Source organism: Lytechinus pictus, chromosome 2, assembly GCF_037042905.1.
Source record: "Lytechinus pictus isolate F3 Inbred chromosome 2, Lp3.0, whole genome shotgun sequence".
NCBI classification, from domain to species: Eukaryota; Metazoa; Echinodermata; class Echinoidea; order Temnopleuroida; family Toxopneustidae; genus Lytechinus; species Lytechinus pictus.
The window spans coordinates 68,102,770-68,109,982 of NC_087246.1; the positions used below are offsets into that span (position 1 = coordinate 68,102,770).

At 37.1% G+C, this 7,213-nt stretch overlaps 1 protein-coding gene across 1 annotated transcript in view; it reads right to left on the reverse strand.

Annotated features, from left to right (window-relative positions):
- The window catches only part of LOC129269497 (rhodopsin, G0-coupled-like), a 36,437-nt gene extending 29,986 nt beyond the window's left edge, over positions 1–6,451 (reverse strand). The window contains exon 1 of the mRNA XM_054907006.2: positions 6,134–6,451. The gene's annotated coding sequence lies outside the window, so the exon portion shown is untranslated. The remainder of the gene's footprint in view (positions 1–6,133) is intronic.
- Between the last annotated feature and the right edge of the window lie 762 nt (positions 6,452–7,213).

The following is a 7,213-nucleotide window of genomic DNA, read 5'->3' on the forward strand; positions in this document are numbered from 1 at the left end:
TTTTTTTAAAGAGCTTGGTGATGCCTTTATCATTACAATCAAGTATCCTGATGTGTCAACAGAATAAGAATACATCGTTGTCATTAGTATTCGATAGTCTAGGGTCCTTTTCTTCGAAAGATCAATTCTCGTGCCAAAAGCAGTCTTGTTCGTGATAATTACCTTATTTGCGGTTAAGTCAAGAGCCTTTTCACCAGCGTTGACCGTGGCGGAGTGGAGTCTTTGTGGAGAGTTGTTCCATTTCTTTCTTTCTTTTCATTTTTTTTAGATATATAATCAAAGAAAAACTGATAAAACGAGAGAGAGGGAGAGAACGGGTGGTGATATAACCTACTTTCGAAGGAGAGAAGCAAATATTTCCCTATTATCATAGATCAAGAGAAAGAGATGACCAAAATGCAACCTACTTTCGGACGAGTTACAACATCATCTCTTCTTGCCATTGAGGACGTGGAAATTATGGAAATTAGAATTCAAATCGGAGAGAAGTGGGCCAGGTATTTTTTGGTGTTTTTTATTCAGCGCAAACATTAATCTTTCTCTACTAACACAGTTTCCACTCTAACACTTTGACAGAATTTGACTATTAAAATATTCATTCTGATGGAGATGGAGAGATAAGGTGACGTTTTCAGCAGAGACTTCTTCAATCGCAGAAGGAGGCAGGAAACAAATCTCATCAAAATGTCAAAATGGTTGGTAAAAAATGAAAGAAGTTTAGTTGATCTATTCGGGGCCCAATGCAGAGAGTTTTGTTTAAACGCAACTAAAGATATATTATTATTTTCTGAATATTACATAAAAATCTAGGGCAAAAATAGATTTTTGTAATAAAATTCCCCCCGTGACTTTTTTTAAATAATTTTTTCTCGATATATCTGGCCCCTCATAATGTTCGGCACATTCCGCCATTGATATGATCCCTTGATGCATTGCCTCCCCAAAGGCCAAACATTTGATTATTTATTTTAGCATGATCATGGATGGGCCTACTGGTATGAAACCCGTTATGCAGACAGCAGCCTAGATTACCCAACATTAACGGGGGGGGTTTTATGGGGGGAGGAAGGCAAACTTTTCTGTGTTGGGAATTAACAGCACTCTCTAAAACTTTTTTTTTTGTACTCAACCCACATTGTCGGTATGAAAAGAATACGAGGTAGAAATAATTTTTTTAGATGTTTCTTATGGGTAATAATGACAATTAAAGGATACTTAAACTATACACGACGATCACATTATACAGCCAATTGTCAGACCATTCTCGTCCTTTCATCAAGACGCCTTGACCATGCACGCAAAACTAATAGCCCTGAAAGATTTCGATATTCGACCTCTTCAATGTGGTCGATGGCATCAATCACATATAGTAAAACAGGTTGTGCGAATTCGGCTTAAAATGCACACTTTCTCTAAAATGTCACTAATGCAGTTCATACTTCAGTAACGTCCTTTTTGGCGGTACATGGCAGAGGGAAAATGATATAAATCTGCACGTGATCAATGATCTAGCACGCAATTTCATCTCGTGTAACACATCGTGTACCTCTCCAGGCGCCACTGATGACCTGATAAGACAAGGCGTACATGCAGAGGTGTATCAATATTTAGGATGGGACACGTTGAAAGGGAAAAGGGGCTCCTGTCAGGGGCGCAGAAAGGACATGAATGGCATAAAACCACATGAGAATCAATAACCAAAAGGGCGCGATTCCGTTTCTTTCTAGATACGTCTTTATACGTGAGGCGACATGAGAGAGGGTCATCATACATGGGGCACCTCTATCCGTCAATTTGCATTTGCATGGTGAAGGAGAAATGGCCAGCTGCAACAAAAAGTAACTTCAATTTCCTTCTGGGATAGCTCCTTATATCCGACATGAACTTATGCTGGATAATCCGTGGGGTATGATCAAAACTTATATTCGGTGTGAGAGTTGAAAAAGCAAAGAGAAAAAAAGCTCACTTCCTTCATTTTCGTATCTCAAATAATAATCGTCCTTGTCTTATCACAAAATATTTACATACTAGAGTCCTTGTCTTGTTTTTGGCAGTTGAACAATGAAGGAAATCGCAAGAAGTAATTTGACATCTTCCCTTGTTATTCGTACCTTACAAAATAATTGTTTTCATCGAATTACTCTTGATGAGTTACCCCCTCCTCCCCTCAATCCGCAGCATTATCTAAGATCAGATATGCATGGTTCACGTGTGATGGCATGAGCTAGCATGGCGCCTCTCGGATCTTTCATGGTTAATATTCCTCATCTTTACTCTTCGCTGTTGATTACCCGTTGGCTTGCCTATAAACATTGAAAGTGTATTGTTAAGTATGAAAATCGCATGAATCATGCTTGGAATTACTCAAGCTTGGGTTAATATTAATGCTGAATGCAAGTTAATGCATACGCAAAAATTAAATATATCAACCGCGAGCTAAGATTAAAATGATTATTCAGATAAGAGTGATCTAAAGCACGTTTGGCACGAAAGAAATTCAAATATATCCACATCTTTTTTTACAATGATGTAAAAATAGTAGTAGTAGTAGTTGGGTGGGCGCGTCGTTGTCTTGTAGTACTGACTCTCGCCTTTCAAACAGACGGTCGTGGGTTCGAATCCTAGCCATGGCATGTTTCCCTTCAGCAATAAATTATCTAATTTCAGTTTCCTTTCTTCACACAAACAAAAGCAAACAAATTGTTATATTTATAATCAATTTGTTTAATAATTGTTTTACTCTTGGGAGAGTGCGGTCACCGACACCTCAAAAACAAATAACACGGTCGTTCTCAAATTAACGACACCTCGAAAACATAATGCAACAACTGGCGTCTAACACAGCTTGCATGCTGATTTAAATTACTAAGACTATACTAGTAATCGTCAAATTACACATTCTAAAGAACATTGCTCTAGTGTATAACATGTATAATGGTTGCATATTCATGAAACATCAATATTTGAAATCTTAGTGGTCGTATGTCAATGACACTGAACGATTGCGTATGAATTTCCTTTATAATTAGAATTATGAAACGATAATCAAAATATTGAATTATCGAATTTTAGAAATTGAGTTATCATTCAACTTGAGAACTTGGACCTGGAGATAGGCGAAAACAGAGCTAAACCAAAGAAGGAAAATTCTCTGAAATTCCTATCCGACCCCATTAAGGCGATCGAGCAGACAAAGAAAATAGCTCCAAGGTCATCTTATATTTTTACTAACCCTTTCCGATTTTTGTACAGAAATAAATTGTTTGACCCCCTAAAAATATGGTTTTATAAATCTCTGTGATTATAGAATTCTTGGGGGGAAAATATGCTGCCCTGTATGGTGTGATGACCGCGAATGAAAGCTAACCCGAAATCTCCCTTCCACCTAACATAGCAACAATAACATGTTGCGTAATCACATACAATTCAACATTCCCCTCAAATGAGATAGCAATTCTCTTTCTATACAATTATTTCCTTGAATGCACTGAACGCCGGTGATGGTAGCTCGAGCTAAAGCCGGGGTAATAATAGCAGCGCTTTGTATCCTCAGGCAAAAAGCGCTTTATAAATCCAGCTATTATAATCATTAGTAGAAGCAGTAGTAGTAGTAGTAGTAGTAGCAGTAGTAGTAGTAGTAGTAGTAGTAGTAGTAGTAGTAGTAGTAGCAGTAGTAGCAGTAGTAGTAGTAGTAGTAGTAGTAGTAGTAGTAGTAGTAGTAGTAGTAGTAGTAGTAATAGTAATAGAAGTAGTAGTACTAGTTGTAGTAGTACGGTGAGGAGAAGGAGGAGGGGGAGGAGGAGTAATAGTTATAAGATTTTGTCACCACAATCTCGAGTTCGCGTTAAATTCATAGAATTATATTTATTTCATGTTACATGAACAGCATAAAGCAACATCACGTGACATTCCTTCAATCAAGCCAATAGTGTAGCCTTCTTGTGGGTTCAATTAACTAAGGAACGAGAACAGAAAAACAACCTAATCTCAATCAATTTATACTATCTGGCGACCTTCCCCCTCGTTGAAATTATATATAGTAATCACGTTTTTGTATTCGTAATTTTCGTCAAGAGGAAACTTGAATATGTCTCCTATAATAAGTATGAATGACCACGAGTCTTACATAGACCTTCTCTGTGTATAATTATGTAGAGGAGTTGTTCGACGATGGCTTGTATTAAGGTCTTCCAAGGTATCGGGTTTTTTTAAGCGGAAAGGGTTTCCAAAAGATAATGAATATGTTATATTTTTTATCACTTTCCCCTCATCGACAATCATCAATTCTACACCATGTAAAGAGTTTGTTGTGCAAGATTAATCGGTTCATATAATTGGGTGTATTCGAGCAATGTTAGTAATCTCTACTCTTTACCAAAAAAATGGACGCCACCACTCTCGTCTTTTTCGCTCTCATTCTCATTTACTAGAGCGAAATTTACTTTTTGGGAAGTGTTCTTACAAGACCCTGCCTTTCACGAATGAGTTATGCTCTCAGATCGGGGTACTATAAATATACTCCTTGAATTTGAACCCCATCTTTCTCATCTCGCCTACTCTCACTCTCTTCGAATAAAATCTACTTTCTAAGTTCTTTTAGAATACCCTTTGTTTTAAGAGTGAGCAATGCTCTCCGATAACAGAACTCCACCGCTCGTCATATATTTTGATTTTATATACAGTAGTGGAATATACTCTTTTAAAATCCTATGGACAGATTCCTTACTTCGCACTCGAATAAGAATAACTTTAATTTAAAATTATATTGAATTGGCCGTGACAGCTCTCGAAACCTCGCCGTGATATCTTTGTGATTATTCATAATTATCGCTGTTCTTCTTTCTCTAGAGTAAAAATCTAATCCCTCGATTAATCAAAAAGGAATTGTTATGACTGCTCTAGAAATCATGTCACTCATATCAGTCGAATATTTGAAAAATGCTCAAGATGATTGTCAAGAACCCTTGAAGAGTAACGAACTCATTTACTATTCATATGGTTAACACACACGCACTCTGTAACACACTCGCCCACACCCAATCTATACCTCCTCCCCTTTCATTATCTCTTTCTCTCTTTCATTATCGCTGTATACTCATATATACATAAACAAACTCACACACGCACACACAACCTCACCCTCTCACACCCCCTCACCGTCGCGACGCGTCGCCCACATACACATCTACCTTAAGCACACCCATACCACTGAACTAGAAATACGTATTTCTAGTTCAGTGACCCATACGCACACATTCTTACTCAGCAATGTGGCTACCTTTTCCTTCCAATGTCTCATTTGCTTCTCTCATGTTAATTCTAGTTTACTACGAGTCCCTTGCCGTTATACAAAGGAGTAATATACCCCTCGACTTCAAACAATTATTTCATACCGTTCGTATCAGACATGCAGATGATATATTTTTGATGAAGGATAAATGAACACTAATCACTATTGCATCCGGATATCTAACCATTAATGCTGATATTTCTTTCATCATACTTATCAGCTTCTGATCGAAATTTGGGCTTAGTAATATTCTTCTTCTAACCACAAAATCAATTATTTACACCTTTTTTTCTATTTCATTATTTCAAATACATACGAAATCTTTTGCTTTCAGGGAAATCAACCTTCTTCTGCTAACGTGTATGTATATTCTTCCATTAAAAATGAAACTATTGCTTTTGTTGAAGAAAGATATTTTGCGAAAAGAGAAGAAAACGTTGCAAACGTCTATTTAAGTGCATAAGTGAATAAAAAATATTAGTTGTTTCCCACTATTTAGAGTAGATTCAAGGTATTAATTAAAGATATGACAAAGTCAAAAATCTTTTTTTTTAACCTGAGACTCGTAAAATGTAGTAAGACGTTTAATTTTTCATACCATGAAAGAGAATTCAAGACTGATATTATGTCAAAAACTTGTTTGAATTAAACATTAAATTTTATCACATTAAACTCCTTTTATTGATGGTCATGTTTTTAACTTTCTTGCAACAATAGCAATTTGAGTCATCTCTTTACATGAAATATAGATATATAAAATTAACGAATGATATGTTAAGCACAAACATTAATAACAGACTAATAAGCGTAGAATTAAATTGTCAAATAGCAAGTTATACTTACATTTCCCAAAATCTTAGCCTCCCGCTAGCCTTTTCAAGTTGTTAACGCTTATTACTTTTCGTTTTTTTCTGCTGGTGATCAAATGGATTTAGATTTACTCTCTCGCTGATCTCCTGAAACTATAAAAATATGTCGTTGTTTTGAAGTATACTTATTTTAGATAATTGGAAAGGAAAGTCGATCGCGATGATGACGCCACAGTCGAAGGGTGAAACTGACGAATGACCGCATCATAGCTGAATACTTGTGAGGGGTGAAAAACCGCCAAGCAAATTAACTCAACGCGAGGAATTCAACAAGTTGTCAGGGCTCGTCGTCGCTCACGAGGCTTACAACGTGTTTTTCCTCAAGTGCCCCCCCCCCTCCGATTTTGAGAGTTCTATTTTTTGTTATTGTTTGTCAAAATGAATTCTTTTATCATGTGCAAACCAAAACAACAACAAAATATCCTTAGTTGTGTATCTCTCATAATAATTGCATCATGTTGGTGATATTCTAAAGTTTTATGCAACTCAATATGAGGCACATTTTCCCAAGCGAACTGACCAGAGTTATACAAAGTAACGTTTATTGTTATAGTAAGATTATAAGATTATTGTAATAACTTTAACATATCACATAAGCCACTTATCGTACTTATTTAATCTTCCAGGTGGAATACTCCTCAGGGAGTGGAGAAAGTACATGCTTTGGAGTGATTTTTAGCAGTAACACGAGGTAAATTATCAAACCATAAGTACAGAGGTGACAGAGCTCACGAGATTATGTTCGATATTTTACGGTGTTTTGCTCGTTTCAAACGGAAGTGCGTATGAAGTGTGTGTGTGTGTTAGAGGGTGTGAAGTGTGGGTGCTTGCGTGTGTGTCGAAGAGGCGGGGAAGGGGGAGGGTGGGTAAGGAGGGAGCAGGTAGAACCGCGCCTATACTTTTATAAGGTTTTTTTTACAGATATTTGTGAGTCACACCCACTGGCGGATCCAGGGGGGGGGGCACAGCCGGCCCGTGTCCCCCTCCCCCTTTTGAGAGGCACAATTAAAATTTGTAATGTAAAAATGCCCTCAAAACTGAAGTGTGCCCTCCT